Source organism: Artibeus jamaicensis, unplaced genomic scaffold (assembly GCF_021234435.1).
Source record: "Artibeus jamaicensis isolate MK-2021 breed Jamaican fruit bat unplaced genomic scaffold, CSHL_Jam_final scaffold_1019, whole genome shotgun sequence".
Lineage (NCBI taxonomy): Eukaryota > Metazoa > Chordata > Mammalia > Chiroptera > Phyllostomidae > Artibeus > Artibeus jamaicensis.
In genome coordinates this window covers 19,723,641-19,742,792 of record NW_026522025.1, presented here as the reverse complement: position 1 = coordinate 19,742,792, position 19,152 = coordinate 19,723,641, and the positions used below count along the sequence as shown (strand labels likewise).

The following is a 19,152-nucleotide window of genomic DNA, read 5'->3' as shown; positions in this document are numbered from 1 at the left end:
GATGTAAATGTTAGACTTGAGAAAAATAAAAATCCTAAAAGAAAACATAAGCAGTAAAAACTCAGAAATTTCTCATAGCAATAGTTTTTTCTGATATATCTCCTCAGGCAAGGGAAGCAAAACAAAAAATAAATGGGACTATATCACACTAAAAGGGTTTTGCACAGCAAAGGAAATTACCAACAAAATAAAAAGAGGACCCATTGAATAAGAGAACATATTTGCCACTGTATCATATAAGGAGTTAATATCCAAAATGTATAAAGAACTTACAAAACTCAATACCAAAAAACTCTAATTTAAAAAATGGCAAAGGACCTGAATAGACACTTCTCCAAATAAGACATACAGATGGCCAACAGACATATGAAAAGATGCTCAACATCACTGATCATCAGAGAAATACTAATTAAAGGCACAATGAGCTATCACCTCACACCTGTCAGAATAAATCAACAAACAAGTGCTGGTGAGCATGTGGAGAAAGGGAACCTTTTTGCACTGTTGGTGGGAATGCAGACTGGTGCGGCCACTGTGGAAAGCAGTATGGAGTTAACTCAAAAAATTAAAAGTGAATGAGCTTATTTAAAAAATACCAAGGGCATCATAAAATCTAAACTTGTTACCATTTTTTACCAGTTGTGGCTGCAGAAGTCAAGGCTTTTCCTCAAAGTCTAATCAACCATATTATAGAATGATGCATTTCACAAAGTGACCATTAAACCAATACCACTAAAAATATCTCTATTCCAAAATTTAAGATTCAAAATAGACATAGTGAAATTTGATATATTGTCTTTGACATTGCTAAGGCTCCAGGTAAACTTATTTGGCTTTGTTTTATTTACCATCATCAAGTAGTTATTGGCCGTGTTTTCCCTCTTAAATCTATTTCAGCTTATTTTTGTAATAGTTGTATTTAATCATTTTAGAAGCAAAATTTTCTATCACAGTCTTTTAAACTTAGGAAGAAATCTCATCCAGGCTTCCTTCTTTATGATACAACCTTTTTTTGTTGTTTGTTAGAGAAACAATGGCCCTGGCTGGTATAGCTCAGTGGATGGAGTGCGGGCCTGTGGACCAAACAACCGTGGTTCGATTTCCAGTCAGGGTACATGCCTGGGTTGCAGGCCAGTTCACAGCAGGGGATGCACAAGAGGCAACCACACATTGATATTTCTCTCCCTCTTTCCTTCCCTTCCCCTCTGTAGATAAATAAATAAAATCTTTTTAAAAAAAGAAACAATGAATGGCTTCTCCTCTCAAGTCAACACATGTCAGTTGCATGTCCCTGGTACCTTTGTAGTTTGAAAAGCTTGTGCTTCATGACAAGTGTCAGGGCTGCTGGTGATTCAAATTAATGTTAAGGTACAATCAATGGATGGGAGAGGGTAGCTACAAAATCTTCTCTGTTTAAGACACAGCTTTGGGATTTCAATGTCTATAAAAATGAATTGCCACTAGACAAATTAGTAGAGGATTCAGAGTAGTTACATGTGAAGAGAACAACACAAAGATACATATGACAGGCTTTCTGATACTGAAGTTATAAAGTGGTCTTATGGTTATTATATAAGGATATTAGTACTTGGTAGATTGTAAAATAACAACTTTGGAGGTAGAGTTAATTGTGTTTTACTTTTTCTGAACAAGATTATATATTAAAATATATTACTTCTCAATATCTATTTTAAATTTAATATATAAATAGCATATAGTTTAAACTCCTGAAGTTATCAAAATTATTTGTGTTTGTTTTGTAACTTTTTATAAATCCTTTTAGTAAATATTGTGTCAATGAAGATTCTTTTATTGAACTCATATATGCATGTCTAAATGTGGACTTCTAAAAGAATGTTTCTAAGCCCTGGGCAGGTAGTTCATTTGGTTAGAGCATCTTCCCAATATGCCACAGTTGTGGGTTCGATCTCTGGTCAGGGAACATAGAAGAAGAAATCAATGAATGCATAAATTAGTGGAACAACAAATCAATGCCCCCCCTCTCAAAACCATTAAAAAAGAATGTTTTTTGTTGCCAAAATATGACAGGCATTATGCATTCAAGCATAAACATATACCCAGTGCACATGCACAGACACATACACACACACTGTATTGTTTCTAATGGCAAGAGAGATTAGCTAAGTCAGCCATAACCAAAATGCACTAATTAGAAGTAAGGGTCAGTGAAGAGAGTATAAGCCCCTATGGATTTGAAAGGAGTTGCACAGCATCATGTAGTAGGAAATTCTACTTTTTCCCATATTCTACCGTAGATTCTACTTATAAAGGTAGTCTCTGAATTGTGTGAATGCACACACATGACATGTGCTATGTGCAATTATGCCTTCCACCCACTGGTGTTAAAATGGCAAATTAAACAGCTTTACAAATACGGTATCACTTGACACAGTGAAGGAACTTGCTGTGCCATGAATTAAAATAGGTTTCTGAAGACATTTTATTTTTCTCCCCAACACTACCTAGCAGATAAAAGAAAAAGTGGGATTTATATAGTATCTAAAAGACAAACAAATTTTAAAAAATCCTGAGAATTCTGAACCAGAATGTTTTATAAAATTTCAAATGAAGACAAAAGTAATTAAATTTCAGAATTATAATGTAAGTCTTAGCAGATGAAATTCTTTGTATTTGAGTATAAAATAAAGATTAGATATGAAAAATGGGTGGATTAGTAAAAATAAGCCTTAATTGGTATAATAATTACCAAGGAGAAAAATCTTTTAAAAGAAAAAAATAGAGTGCTATTTTAGCAGTTTTGTCTTATGATAATACTCAGTCAAGAAATAAAGAAAAATGATGGAGGTAAAGAATAAAGATTTGAACAGAATCACAAACAAAAATTCAAAACAAAATATTCCCGTGATTATGCCTTGTGAATTGCACCTCATACCACCAAATGCCCACTTACCTATGGAGACAGAAAAACATTTTTTAAATCAATCGAGGCCTTAAAAACTGACATACTAAAACATCCTACTTCACAGGGCAGGCAAAAACAACATGTATTTTAGAAAAGCATGATTCATGCATGTTCTCCTGTCAACTTAAAGTTTGCACTCGGTTGCTTCAGTGCCCCATTCAAAACTGTTTCACACTTCCTCGCCGACTCTATTTTCTGCTATCACATTCAGTGTTCACAGCTGACAAAAATGTTGTTCAACAACTTGATTTACTTGAAATAAACTCTCAAGGATGAATGTACCTGGAATGAAAATAAAACTACTTGGGCATCCCTTAACGAAAGTCAAACACACTCAATATAAATTTAAGTGGATGACCCTGGAGATGCCTTTTACAGAGCATGCCTTTCTACTTATTACTCAGATTATTTGAGATGCATTAGTTTTATCTTACTTCAGATATTTTAAGTGTTTGTTAGGATAAGTTCTCAGAAATTTTTGTTTTCTTCTTTCAAAGGCCACGTAGACATTATTTTACTCACACTTTATAAAATCCCAGATTCACTATTGTGAATTCCAAAATGTACTATATAGATCTTTGTTAAAAATGACAACTCCATGACTCTGACATGCTTTTATAAAAAATCATTTTGAAGATACATGGGTAATGTATACTGATTATATAAGGACAGTTCAGACCCTGGCCCGTTGCCAATCTACATGTGCATCTTGGGGCTTAAGCTGCATGTGCAGATTTGAAGGAAGGACCAAGATCAAGTTTTCTCTTGTGATTTTCTAAGGTTAGAAATATTATAAACAATTTTTTAAATGACATTGGTTCTAATGGTTGTGGGGAACAGTCAGAGAAGCAAGAATGTATTTCAAAAGAAGACAAAGTCCTTTCTTCTAAAGCATATTAATCAACAGGCCCTGTTCAATGCTCTTATCCCTGAAATATTTATATTCTTATCAAAGGGGCGAGAAGCTGTCTGGGAAAGGCATTTGAATCTATGCATTTTGGCTATCAGTAGTCTAGTATTAAGGAGCACCAACTATGGTAAACTCGAAATATTATTACTTTGTTTCTTTTACATGGAAATATGTGGATATATGATCATGAAAGAGTATGTCCCATGTACCCTATGTCCTGAATTTCTAGTTATATATTCTAGCAATCATACTTTATGGGCATATATATGATTCATTACTTAATCCACTTCTAACACTGTTTCTTATAGTTTTGTGATTATATTCTCTTTACGTTAGTGAGACATATCTCAGATGCAAACAGTATTGAAAAATATGTGATTATGTCTTTTCACTCACCATGGTACTTCCATATGGACCCTCATATCTTAGTATATGCCTAGTTGTTCAATATTATATGTGGAAAATAAATAACTAAATAAATTAGATATAATTTACAATGAATGCAAGTCATGAAGTTGACTTAATTTAGAGTGAGCAGAAAGATAATATATGCTTGGGGCATTGGACTCAGAATTAGTTATGTGCTTATTTTTCAGAATCCTATGTACTTAAGCAATGATGTTTCCTTTTTTAAAAAACTCTGCTCCCGAACCGGAGAGATACACCAATTCTCCATTAAAAATGGGACTGATGCAAAAGGGGAAAGGAGCAGAGAAAATCCGAGTCATTCTGATACGTCCTCCTTCCCCAGTAGAAAAGCACCGAATTGATGAGTATGTGTGTGAAAGCATTTCCTTTGTTGTCGGTGCGTTTCTAGGAAAAAAAACATGAGTGACCTCAATTTGCAACATAATGAAATACTAAAACACTGTCAATATTGAGCAAAAAATGTACCCAAGAGAAGACTTTTCTATAGCTTTTCATAATTATTTATGCATTTACTATTGGGTAGAAAAGTGGAAGCTTAAAAATGACATCCTTTTGTGAATCAGAAAAAGTGAATGTTTAATCATGAAATTTGCATCGAGGTAATACTAGCCTTATAAAATAAGTCAGGAAGTGTTCTCTCATTTTCACTTTTTTAAAAAGAATTTGAGGATTAGCATTAATTCTTGAAATGTTTGGTAGAGTTTACCAGTGAAACCATATGGTGCTGGTCTTCCTTGTTGGGAGGGAGGATATTCCAGCTAGCACTCTGAATGTTTATTACAAAAAATGTTTACTTTTATACAACCATCTGGTTTTATACCTCACCAAGTCACTACCCCTCTAGCATAAATGTAGATAATTAACACGGTACATTTTCATTGTGTTGTTGTCTGGAAAAACTGAATAAAAAGTCTTGTAAATCATATGCAACAAATTCTGACAGAATGTCTTGTATGTTCTGGACCAATGTTATGTTTTCTGTACTCATCTACTGAATTAATGAGGGCGTTAACAAAACAAACTAAACTATGAGGTTTCTATGGGCACTTATATGTGAGGGAAAAATAAATGCATTTTCAATAACAATTCGAAAAACCTATCTCAGTGTTTTGTTTATTACTACATTTAAGTGTGAGAGAAGTTTATTTATTTAGGTTAAAATCAACATGCCACTACAAAGTTTTTGAAAACATCTAAAGATTGCAGTAAGTTTCACAGCATTGTTGATCCATAATTAGCTTTATATTTTGTTGTGTATTCATTTCATCTGTGTAAAGCTTATCACTCGCTACTTGAAGATTAATACCTTGAAAGTGGAAGTCTATGATTTGACCCCTTTTGGGGTCAAAATAATTTTGCATAATAATGTAACCTTCACTAGTGTCCTAAAACAGACTCTATTATAATCCTCATTGTACACAAGAGAAATGGAGACACAAAAGATGTTAATTAATTGCCTTGTTTTGCATGTTTTAGTGCTGGGTTATGAATCCTGGCAGTGTGGCTATAGAGCCTGTAATCTTAATAAATGTAATACTGCCTCTCAGTAAAGCCTTTTGCAAATGGTCCTGATCATGGGTGATAACGATTCTCATCATTCTACTTCCTAGCCAATCTATGGTCCTTTCTGCCATTTCCTAATAGATAATGTGAAAGTATTTGTTTCCAACTAATGAGCAGTATTTTAATGTTTTATCACTCATGTTCCTTAGATTGTATTTGTTCATGTACTTTTTACTAACTCACCCAGCGCCACCTGCATATTGGTCTCTGTGCTAAGCACTGAGCAGAACCAGAGGTTTCCTGGGTTTGATTACCTGAGGACTGAGGAAAAGCTAAGGGCTATATAGAGAATTAGTCACTCATTTGTTATTAAAAGCTAACAAAATTAAAATAATGTCATATATGGAGTCTCATTGATATAGTGCAGGAATAGCAAAATTTGTGATATTTGTCTATTGTAGTGACCTTCATTCTGATTTCTCATAAATCATTACACAAGTATTTATGGAACACGTACTCTCCCATCACCTTACCAGGTGTGGTGACATATCCCCACCAGCCATCTCCATCACCTGCCACCCATTCTTTCTCCCCTGCCCATGCTCCTTCAGAGTTTACTCAGCTTTACACACACACACACACACACACACACACACACACTTAAGGGTTTATGAAACACCTTACATATTCCTTCATGATAGGGCAAAATCTACCTTCCACAGCAAAAACATAAAATGATAAAATAATGCAATTTGAATGTGCTAGTGTAATCGTGCAAACCCGGACCTGGCCACTTGGCACTTCAATCTACATGACTCAACAATTAGTGTTGAGGGAAACAGGTTTTTATCAACAGGGTTCTGATCTTGGGGGTTCTGAGAGCACTCCTGCTCAGAGCCCTCCTCTCCCACAAGACCCAGGACCTCCCTTGCTCTCCATAAATCTTACAAGCCAAAACCACACCCAGAAGTTCCACATATCCTTATCTGTCCATCAGCCAGTCATGCTAATAGATCCTCATCCTCCCTGGAATGTGCATTTTTGGGTTTCAGAGTAGCCATCCTCTCCCCACAGCTGTCTCCTCCAGGATCTGGGGTACATGGTTTTCAGCCTCTATGTAGCACTTCAGAAACCATGTGCTGCATTACACTGTCTCAAAAAGTGGAGCCCAGAGAGGCCCGATCCCTGCATGGTACCCTGCCTCTAGGGCTGTCTAAGGCTCTTGTGGTCCCTGCATCTCTTGGTCCTACGAGTGCTCCTGTTTGTGCAGGGAGCGGGGCCAGAAGCTCAGAATGTCAAAATGCCAAAAACCCAGAAGGAGAGAGCTTACACCAAGCTCTAAAGTCCTGTACCACAAGTCCCCAAATCAAGAGAACGACTTTTCCATATGTCCTTTAGAGAAGTAGAATTCTGCAGCTCAGCATTCCTGGTCACAGTTCGGCACCAAGCACCTGTTACATGCTTGTCTGCTTGACCTGGCAGGACCTGCAGCTCTGTCAGCAATCTAGGCAGAACTCCTCCTCTCCTTGTGGCTCCGTCAATGACCTTCACCCCTCTCTAATTTACATGTTCATCTTGGAACATCCTGTGCGATGTCATATCTGTCTCTTCCTATGGTGCATTAGTGTCTACCATGTTTGTCAGCTCCCTAGTGTCTTTGACCGTCTTTTGGCTGCCATTGTTAGTCAGGGCAAGAGTTTTCCTGACCCATAGGCATCTGGGGAGGGCATACGACCCCCTCTGCCCGTCACCCTCTCACCCCCACTATGTCATGAGTCACTGCACATCCTCATAGTCACGTACACAATTTGCCCTGAGTAGCAGCCATCTTCCCTTCAGGAAGGCACAGCTGTTAATTTGCATTTGTTATTCAATGTGTCTTAATGCTGTACTTCCTGTTCTGTGGTCACCCTGACCCCAATCCTGCCTGAAGACAGGATTGTGGGCTGGTTCCCATGCTCTGTACCCCATTATACTAGTGAGAGATATTCTTTGATATTGGATCCTCCCTTTTGTAGGTATCATGCATTTTAACTAACAGAATGTAGTTTCATATAAAGATGCCTGCACCCAAAACACCAAGCTTAAGACTGATTGAGTATTGGAGTTTTTAAGGTTATGATGTTGTTGGGATTAAATGAGATTGTATATGTAAGGTTCTTGGTTATTTTGTTTAAATGAGATGAAATATATGAAAGTAGTTTTTAAACCTTAAACTGATATATACTGTCTCTCTTTCTTTATCCCTTCCTTCCTTCCTTCCTTCCTTCCTTCCTTCCTTCCTTCCTTCCTGCCTTCCTGCCTTCCTGCCTTCCTGCCTTCCTGCCTTCCTCCCTTCCTCCCTCCCTCTCTCCCTCCCTCCCTCCCTTCCTCTCTTTGTTCTTTTTTCCATCAGACTATTGTTAGTAATTGGCCTGTCTCATTGGATAATTAGAATGACTCTGGTAGTGGGAAAATTTGCCTTTTGTGATGAATCATCAACATCATAGCAGGTTGTAGACCAAAATGATTTGGTAGCATGAATTTCATTGTGTTCTAAAATTATATTCAATAAATGAAAATTGGGTCACTTATGTTGAAATTCAGTCTTACATTTTTCATATCTATGTGTCTGTTTCCTTGTGTCTCTGATAATCATTCAGCATTACCTTTTGCTTAGTAGGAAATTAAAAAATCACACTCTGACAGTGTGGAACCTTCCTAACAAAGCATTAAATTATAAAATCTAAGTACCAATTACCTCCTGGGTTGGAAGGGCACGGAGATGGAGTCATGTGAAGTAGACTGAGTAATGAACTATGGGGCTCCTCCAGTTTCTGCTGTTTGATTCTCAGATACAGAGTTACTTCGTTAAGAGGATTTATTTATGATGATTGCATGGGTAGAGTGTTCATGCAGTTACTTCATTCCTTTTCTTTATTAGCTTCTGACTTTTTTATTATCATGCTTTTCCTTTTTGCTATAATAATTGTTAATTATTACCATGATACCACTGGGTGAAACTTCTATTAACTGTCGTTGTTTGACTAGCAGTTATGGAGATTTACTTTTGTTAAACAGCCATGGTTATGGCTGCCATACTAGACAGCCATAAACCATGGGATGAGGTGCATTAGAGAAAAGCTCTTCTATTTGATCTTCATCTAAGGGTCTGTGTATGTTTCCAGGTTTATAAAGAACCCATTTATTGAGGACCAAGAGATTTTGTCAAGGTGGTGTAGTTCCCATCATTTAAACAGAGTTCCACTGGTCAAATTGGAGAGAAATATCATGCTGTAATTAATGTTATCTTTTGACCAATATTGTTGTCATTGATTTGTTAAAATAAAGTTTAATAAAAGTTCCCAAGAAATTTAGTGGTGATTCCATTGATTACAGAACATTTTAACAAAGAATGACTTACTCCAATTTTAATAAACTATTTCCAAATAAATTCAGGATAATATATCCCATGAGGGTGAATGGATAATTATATTTATTGAATATGTTACTTTTTAAAATATTTTGATAGAATTCCCTGACATAGATTTATAGGTCAATACTAGAAAATCTGGATAAAAATGTATGATTTCTATTTCCAGAATTTTTTTGAAATTATATATATACAGAAATTTGCTTCTTTCAGAGTGTTCTTGTATCTTCAGAGGAGAGTTCCATGTGTTTCCAATTGCATCTTTGGTATGAATGACCTGTGCTTTGTGATACTGAACTACTTTTTGGCTACATGGATTATGTATGGATTAGGTACTTGGTCTCCTTTCCCTGGAACACCCCTCTCCTTCCCCTTTCCCAATATACCATTATTAATTTAATGTGCTCTCAAGCACTTTGTGAATTCTTCTCTGTTAGGATATATGACATTATGTGGTGTACATATGATGGTATATATGATGGTATTGCCTATATATTTAATTTTTATATCCATTTAATGCAGCAGATTATCTGGCCCAAATTAGGTATGCAATTTTTCTTTGTTAAAAATGTTAACGACTTTAACTTCCTCTCAAATCTAAGTATAAGCCCCCTTTAAAATTTATCCTGAAAAAGTAAATAGGTGAAAAATATTTTCTTTATCTAACCATACCTATTAGTTATTAATAATGTCACATATATTTGACGATGCTCCAAAATTACAGTGTACCATTGGACAATGTGGGTTTGAACTGCATGGGTCCATATAACATATAAAATTTGTGTTAATAGACTTTTTATGTCATCCACAAGGCTTCCAGCAACAGTAGGCTCTTCCTAGTTAAGTTTGGGGGAGTTAGAATTTGCATGTGGACTGTTGACTGTAAGGAGTGTTGGTGCACTAACTTCCCCGTTGTTCAAGGATCGGCTGTAATTGGTTATTACTTTTGTATCTATTGCACTCATACATAGAATTTTGAATTTATTATTTTTTTTACTAAACTTTAACAAAATTTAGTTTGCATGAAAGAAAAAACTAATTTTGGTTGTAAGCAATTAGCTAAGGAAAAAAGCTATTTTTACATTACTATATTACTTGGTATAAAACCAACATACCTATATTAAATTTACTAATATTTCAGAATGTCTCTAAAGTTTATTACTAAAAATATAATGTCTTTTTTGGAATTAAAATTAGGTCCTTGTCTTAAAACTTGTCTACCCAACTTCAGATTGAACTCATTTATTTTACCATAGATCATATGTGAATTTCTTGAAAATAAAAGTAATAATCCGATCATTTATTACTTAAACAAGAGAAACATTATTATTTGTAAGCAAAAATATATTATTTATAATTAGGACGTAGCCAAGCTTTCAGCAGTTTGAAAAGTTTCAGTTTCTTGATACAATAAAGGGGTTCCCCAATATATCCCTCTTCTATTTTTTTTTTTTTACACACAGTGCTACCTTAAGTTATTTGAAGCCCAAAGTACAGCCACAAAAATAAATCGAGACTGGAAAGGTAACAGCATTGCACATGGACTCAGATAGTAAACCCCGCCCTGCACAGCCAGTTTCTCTTTGTGTCTCTTCTTCAGAACTACAGCATTTCTTTCAAAATAATCTGACCAGATAATCTTTGATGATTTAATAATTTGATCATGAGATTCTCTAAGGGACTCTAAAGGGAAAGTGAAGCAGTAAACTTAGTTATTGGCTGGACTTCTTCAAGTACTAGAGAAAGTGTAAGGTGAACTGTTGCTACCAACATCTAAAACAGGTTAGTGAACATTATAGGTCCAAACCCAGCTGTTGTCAGAAGAGGCATTAAAAACAGGAAAAGTAATACTATACTTGAGATCACCTGCAATATATAACAAAGATAGTTTCTAAGGATATAAATGCCCCTGTTTTCTAATTTCTGCTATTACCAATTTTGAAACTTTTATAATGTTCAAAAGCTATTGCCTCAGATTGAAATGTTTATGATAAAATAAAAGGAAAATTAAGAAAAATATAAAAAATAGAATAAACATTCTACCCACGAAGTAGATTTAACAGCTGCTGACACTTTGCAATATTTACTTTACATTTTTTGTTTTTAAAGAAATAAAATATAATACAGCAAAAAAGTTATAAAGAATAAAATATTATAAAGAAAGCTTGGCACATTTCACTTCATCTAATTTCCTTTTCTCCTAAGCTTCAGTTGTTTTATGAGCAACCTGAAGTTAGAGTGCATCTGTGCCTTCTAAACTTTTATATAGTTTATAACAGGAACTGTTTAGTGTACATTTAAAAATAAATTGTACCATAAGGTATCTAAATTTTGGCCATTTGCTTTTTTTTTTCAGTAACATGCCATTTTGGTCACTTATGCATGTTTAAAATATGTATGAATTTCATTTATATTATCTGCTTTAAATGAAATTTTTAGTGTCTTGTTGTCATTGTGCCTTCAATATAATAAATTGATTATTATCCACTTCCTTTCCCCACAACAGTATTTAAAGTTGCATACTTCTGGTGTATAGTACTTATTCTTGGATTTTCTAACAGGTATTCTCAACTTGACAATCCACAAAAGAGGTCAATAGCTCTATCTCCCACCAAACATTCCAGGATATGAGAATGCTTGAATAGCTATCAGCCCCATGTGAAATCTCTGTTAGTGTTCTACATTGTTTTGATTCCACCTGGTTTTAACTCACCATTGGAAATTTTTGCTATGGTATTTTTACAGATGATGCTTTGTTTTTCCCATCTCACTCCCTCCTTCCAAACTGAATTTATTCCTTTGTTTTTCTATCCTTTATGGTACATTCAGCAAGAATAAATACAGAACATTCTATTTCATCAGAAAATATCTTCACTTTGCCCTGAATCTTGAATGATAGTTCAGCTAGGTCTAAAATTAAAGGGTCACACCTATTTGCCATAGTCATCTAGCACATCTTATTATGTTGTTTATTAACATTGTTTAAAAGTCACCTATTAATCTAATTATTGTTCCCCTACAGGTATTCTAAATTTTATCTCTCTCTGCCTTTGGTGTTCTGCTATTTTTAGACTAGATATTGTCTAGGCTTTTTTTAAAGTCTAGATATTGATTGACTATGTTTATTCAATCTGAAGGTTTAATTTTTTAATTATGAAAGATTCTCACCACTAATATTTCAATATTGCCTCCCCCATTCTACCCGCACATTAATATATATAAATAGGGACATTTCATCCTATCTCTTTTGTTTCTTAGCTGTCGCTTTATTTTTTGTTCTTTCTTTACATCTATTTGCTATAACATGGGTGATCTCAGATAATTCCCAGATGACTAATCTTCCAGATTACTAATGTTGATCTGCTGTTTAGTCTTTTTTATTAAATATTTCATTGTTGTCCTATTACAGTTGTCCCAATTTTTCCCCTTTGCTCTCCTCCACCCATTCCATCCCTTGTTCCCACAGTCAATCTCCACACCGTTGTCCATGTCCATGGATCATTCATACATGATCTTCAACTAGTCCCTTCCCCTTATTTCTAGCCTTATCCCTCTCCTCACTCTTCTCTGGTCACTTTCAGTCTGTTCCTTGTTTCTAGGACTCTGGTTCTATTTTGCCCATTTGTTTGTTTTGTTCATTAGGCTCCTTTTATAGGTGAGATCATATGGGATTTGTCTTTCACCCGCTGGCTTATTTCACTTTGCATCAATTTCTTCAGTTTCATCCATGCTGTTGTGAGGGGTAGGAGTTCCTTCTTTCTTTATACTGCATAGTATTGCATTGTGTAAATGTACCACATTTTTTGATTCACTCATTTACTGATGTTGAAGGTCCTTTCATGAGACAATAATGTTTCTGCACCCTCTGTATGTCCTATTTGGACAAGTGTCTATTCAGTTCCTTTGGCAGTTTTTAAATTGGATTGTTTATCTTCCTGGAGTGGAGCTGTATGAGTTCTTTACGTATTTTGTCAATCAAACCCTTGTCCAAGGTATCATTTGGCAATATGTTCTCCCATATGGTAGGTTCTCTTTATAGTTGATGACAGTTTCTTTAGCTGGGCAAAAGCCTTTTTATTTGAAGTAGTCCCATTTGTTTATCTTTTCTCTTATTTTCCTTGCCCTAGGAGATATATTGGCAAAAATATTACAGTGTGGGATATCTGAAATTTACCTGCCTGTGTTCTCTAGAACTTCTATGGCATCATGACTTATATTTAGGTTTTTCATTCACCTTGAGTTCATTCTCATGTATGGAGTAAGTAGGTAGTCTAGTTTCATTATTTTGTATGTTCCTGCCCAGATCTCCCAACACCATTTATCAAAGAGAGTATTTTTACTCTATTCTATTCTCCTGCCCCCTTTTGTCAAATATTGATTTGCCATATAAACATGGGTTTATTTCTGGCTGTCTATTCTGTTCCATTGATCTATGTATCTGTTCTTCTGACAGTATCACACTAATAATATGGAACACTTTATGAACCTTCATGTCTTCTTTGCTCAGGGACCATGCTAATCTTCTCTATTTTTCTTTATTTTTAAAATTTATTTAATTATTTTTCAAGTACAGTTTTCTGTCTTTTACTCCCATCCCAGCCCACCCCCCACAGTGTTCCTCACCTCCCTCCCATTTCTACCCCTGTTAGTTTTGGTCCACGTGTTCTTTATACTTGTTCCTATGAATCCTTCTCCTTTTCCCCTGAAATTCCCTCCCCTCTCCCCTCTGGTCCCTGTATTATTCCAATTTTAGTATATGTGCTGCCAAAGTGAGCACTTCTGTTTAGCCTTTTATTTAGTTTTAATGTAGTGAATAGAGTCATGTGCAACCTAACGATGAAGAAATAAATATTCTGAAAAATTTGTCATTGTGCTAACCTCATAATGTGTACTTACACAAATCAGAGGCAATAGTACCTATGGAGATGAAATAGGTTTATTTACAACAGCATCATTCCAAACACTTGAGTAATTGTAGAATAAATCCTGATGCTTGGCTTTTTTTTTTAATAACACAAGTGCCTGATTTAAGCTTTGAGTTCCCAGGGTTCCACTTCAAAGAGCGCTATGCCATTTAAACACATTGCCAGCCATGTGACTAGGTATAGAGCCAGGCCTCCTACTCCATGTTCGGGCTTCATTGTTTTACAGATCTTGGTTGATTTCTATAACATCATTTGAGCTGGGTTTTTTTTTTTTTTTTTTTCTGTTTTTGAGCTCAAATCCCTGCTGTTTTGATTTAAGTTCACCAATAAAAAAAGTGATCCATTGAAACCCTAGGCCCTCTTACTGGACCTCAGATAAAGCAGAACCCCACTGCTCTCTGTGTGGTAGGAGGGTCCCCTACTCACCCTCCTTGCTGTTTGCCCTCTGGCTTACCTTGTTTGCACCAGGGCCTTCCTGTAAGTAATAAACTATTTTTTCCTCGAAGTTTTTTAACAGTTATTGTTGAAGGATGTCTCGCAATCATAATAAGAACCGTGAACACTGATTCAGATATAATGCTGATTTTCAAAAGTACTGTTTGAAAAGCACACAGTGGTCCAGGTGAATGCCCCAGACATTGCTAGCCCATAGATTGAGATCATCACAGAAGAGTAATGGATTAGGCTAGGATGTCACTAGGGGTTAAGAAAATTAGATTCATGCTAATCCTATAGGACCACCATCATATATGTGATCAATCTATCTTGACCTTTAGACTGAAGTGCCCTTATACAGTTCACAACTAGATACTTTTATTTCTAGCTTGTTTTCTGATGCTTCCTGTTTTTGACAGTTTTGTTTTGTTTTACTATCATATTGATGTCTCTTTATCTTAATCATTTTAAAAATGAGTCTTATCAGTTGTATTGTTTTAGACTTAAGGTGCATATTCTTCTAATTATTGTTCACTGTCTCTTCCTCATGCTAATTTATTGAATGGTCTAACTCATAATTGTAGATTGTAACTGCATCTTGACCAGTATTTTGTTTAATTTCCATTTATTTGTTTCTTTATGTAAAAACAAAATTAATTTTAGGTTGTAATAAAAGATAAAAAGCATTTTTGGAGCAAAATAGAGTTGCAGCCTAAGAGACACAGATTCAGGTGCAATCCTAGATTGTTCTCCACTGAGACAAAGGGGAGGCCATCACTTACAGCAAAAATTCCCAGCCAAATTTTCAATTAGGTCCACTTATGAGGTATACCAGTTGTGCAGCTCTGATCAGATAGGGCAGGTCTCTCAGTCTATTGGTAAAATGCTGAAACCAGGGTTTCACTGCAATGGTTGAGTCAGACTGAGATGGCATAAACAAACAAGGCAACTGTGAGGGTCCACATTTGTGAGTACCATGCACTGTGGACTTTGCAAGTATATTTCAGAGAAGTTTAGAATGTAATTTTCTCACACAGAGCCTAAATAGGAGGAAATTTCATAAATCCTTCTCTGGAGAAATAGAAGGAGATTTTCTTGTGGCTTTCCTTTGCAAATGGAATAGTACTCTAACCCTGCCATCTTCAGAGAGGTGTCTCCATCTCACTCCATCCTTTGCCACCTGTGGTCCTTGTCTTCCAGTCTTCAATGGGAATTACAATTTAGTGGTTGATTCTTAGTATCCAAATGCAGTTCCAGTACTCCTTCAGCCTCTGCAAGATAAGCACAATTTTTTAAAAATTGTGTCTAAATTGCATTTGTGGCTTCAGGTAGTTATCATTTTTATGTCTAATTTCTGGAAGTTCTATTGCTAAATTGTTTCATGAAATATTGATTTTGACTATTCTATATTTTTATAATATGAAAGGGCTCAGTATCAACTAAGCATGCTTTGTTGTCAGATGTGCTTGATTACATAAGTTTTAGCATTGACATTGGAAGTGGGGTTCTTTCATGGGATTCATACAAAAGCATTTACATGGACCCACACCAAAGACTGTGGTGCAAAATTTATTCAGGTGGAAATAGAAGGTATCCCACCTCTGTCTCTCCCAACATGGAAAAAGTCCATCTGTGTCTTGAGCAAGACCAAAACATAGGTCAGTGTTCAGAGTTTCTGTTTCATATTAAAACTTAGTCCTTAGGAGCCCAGAAAATTGCTAGGTGGTCTCCGTCCTCATCCAGGTAGCTTAGTGCCATCCCCAGCTGTTCTGTTATACCCAAGCAGTCTTTGTACTCTGCTTGGCTGCTAGACCAGCCTGGTCGCTATGGAGAGGATGCATGAACAAGTGGGGTGAGTGTGTGATCCTGAGCAAGCAGGATAGAGTCTTTTTGTTAGACTGGGTTATATTATCTTGGGAGGGACCAAGCACATATTTTTAAAAATATTTTATTTGTTATTTTTTTTGACAGAGGGAAAGGGATGGAGAAGGAGAGAAAAAGAAACCTCAGTGTGTGGTCGCCTCTTGCATGTCCCTTATTGGGGCCCTGGCCTGCAACCCAGGCATGTGTCCTGACTGGAAATCAAACCAGTGACTCTTTGGTTGTCAAGTTGGCACTCAGTCCACTGAGCCACACCAGCCAGAGCCCAGGCACATTTTAGGAATTAATCAACTCCACAAGTTTTCCAGGGCTTTTGATGGGTTGACCCCCCCTAGGCAACTGATCTCTTTCCCAGGTTAGGCTGACAGGCCTCTGTGATTAAGCAACTGCCTGTACGCTATTTTGACTTATATTGCACTTGTGCTTACCTCCTCTCCCCCTTAAAATCCAGTGCTGGAGGGAGGGCAGTGCTACTGGGAAGATTTCCTGTATCATTTGAAAATTAAATCTCTTCAGTGGCAGTCCCCTGCAGTGTGTGAAAGAGTCTGTAAATGTTTTAGCTTCCTGGTGCAGCAAACAGGTTCATGCTTCAGCCCATTAGGCTCAACAATGTCCTATTCCCTTTGCTTTCTTCCTATTGATAACTACCTAACTACCTATTCTAACATTAGAATCATATGCATGTAATGGATTAAAATTCCTGTTACTTGGACGAGGGTCATTGTGCATGTGCCATCCTGACCCTTAAGTTTATGTCACACTTTATGTCTGCCTGAGTGTGTGTTTGTGTGTATGCTTAGGATGGTTAAGCTTTAAATATTAAAATTAATATTAGTATTAAATAGTATATATTTAAATATTAAGTATCAATGATATATTATTATTATAAATATTAAAACCTTATGACCAGAAATAAGGTCTTAGAAATATTTTCTAAATACTCTATTTTATGGAACTAATGATTTGGGAATTAGATGTAAGAGGGAATCTTCTTTTATTTTCCCTTCCTTAATGCTGTATTTTATTACATATTGGAAATGATATGGATTGTTTTGTATAATACATAATTGTTTTTGTATAATAAAAGGTATAAAGAATAACTAAGTGCCTTAGCTTTTCTAATAGCTATTAATCAAATTTAACAGTAATTTATTCTCTTTTTGAGGAGTTTTCCATTATGATGAACAATAAACCACTCGTTTTGAATATGTACACTTCAACATATTTTGGTGAATATATACAAATAAAACCAGTACCAGAATTAAGATAGTAAACATATCCATCATCCCCCCAGTGTTTTTCTCATTCCTCTTTTAAATTCTCCCTCTTGTTCTCTCTGCTATACCTACCTTGGCCCCAGCCAAACACTGATCAGCATTCTGCTTATAGAATAGTTTACATTTTCTAAAATATGTAAATAATATAGTATATGTTTTAATATATATAGGGCTATTCAGGTTATCTTCTCTGAGTAAACTATAATAGTTTGTATCTTTCAAAAAACCTGTTATCTAACTTTTTGAATGTGTTATCATAAAACTATTCTTAATATTCTATTTTTATACATGTAATATATGTAGAATCTATAGCAATATCTTACCATGTTCATCCCTGCTAATTATAAATTATTTACTTTCGTAAATATTTACTTTTCGTAAACTGAGCGTAAGAAGGCAGACTGATACAGTCATATGGTTCACTCATTTGTTCCATTATATTTTGTTTTATTTTGTGATTGTCATTAGCATGACTAAATATAAAAAAATAAATACATCCTGGTCAAATGACTAGGATGTCTTAACCAACCAACATAAATGCGACTCTAGAAATTCTTAGCCCTAGTCAAGAAGTGTTGCCCTGGCTGGTGTAGCTCAGTGGATTAAGCATGGGCCTGCGAACCAGAGGATTGTGGTTTGATTCCCAGTCAGGGAACATACCTGGGTTGCAGGTCAGTTCCCAGTGGGGAACACACAAGAGGCAACCATACACTGATGTTTCTCTTTCTCTCTCCTTCCCTTCCCCTCTAAAGATAAATTTTAAAAAAGAAGTCTAACAATAACATTTGAAATAATTGAATATACCAAAATCATAGCAAGTTAATATAAAGTGCTTACCACCTTTTTGTAAAATAATTTCACTTAAAACTATATAGAATCTTTAAAACTATTTTAGGTTTAGTATGAATGGTCACATATATGACTGCCATATGTATTCATATCTCTGGTAATTATGAATATTATTATTGTTGCAATTTTAAATTATTACTGATAGTTATGTCTACTTTGTGGCACCTATCTTTATTAAATTTCACACTCAGGCGGAGGCTATTCATTTTTCAGATATACTCTTTTTATTATTTATTGCTGCACTTTTACAATACTTTCTGTCTGAATTGCCCAAATGTTCTACACCTGTTCTTTATAAATATTTTTAAAGGAATTTAACACCATTGCAAACCCTTAAAGTAGTTCTCTCTCATGATCCAGTATGATTATATTGTTTAATGCAATCTTAGTTTGTTATATTTTCATACTACTTGAGCCTTTAACAACCTGTTTCCTATAGCAAATAAGACATATTTCATGCTTATGTAATGTGGTCATCAAAGAGAGATAAGATCTTTATCCCTCTTATCTTAGGTCATATTAAGTGTTCTGTAAGATTCTACTAAGCACAGGTAAGATCACTATTCCTGGGAGTTATTTATATTAAT

General features: G+C 35.4%; 1 protein-coding gene and 1 pseudogene across 2 annotated transcripts in view; one reads left to right on the top strand and one right to left on the bottom strand.

Moving 5' to 3' along the window:
* NEGR1 (neuronal growth regulator 1) overlaps positions 1–19,152 on the top strand; it is an 836,437-nt gene that overhangs the window by 116,280 nt on the left and 701,005 nt on the right. The window lies entirely within an intron of this gene.
* On the bottom strand, positions 13,661–13,746 carry LOC119046152 (uncharacterized; annotated as a pseudogene).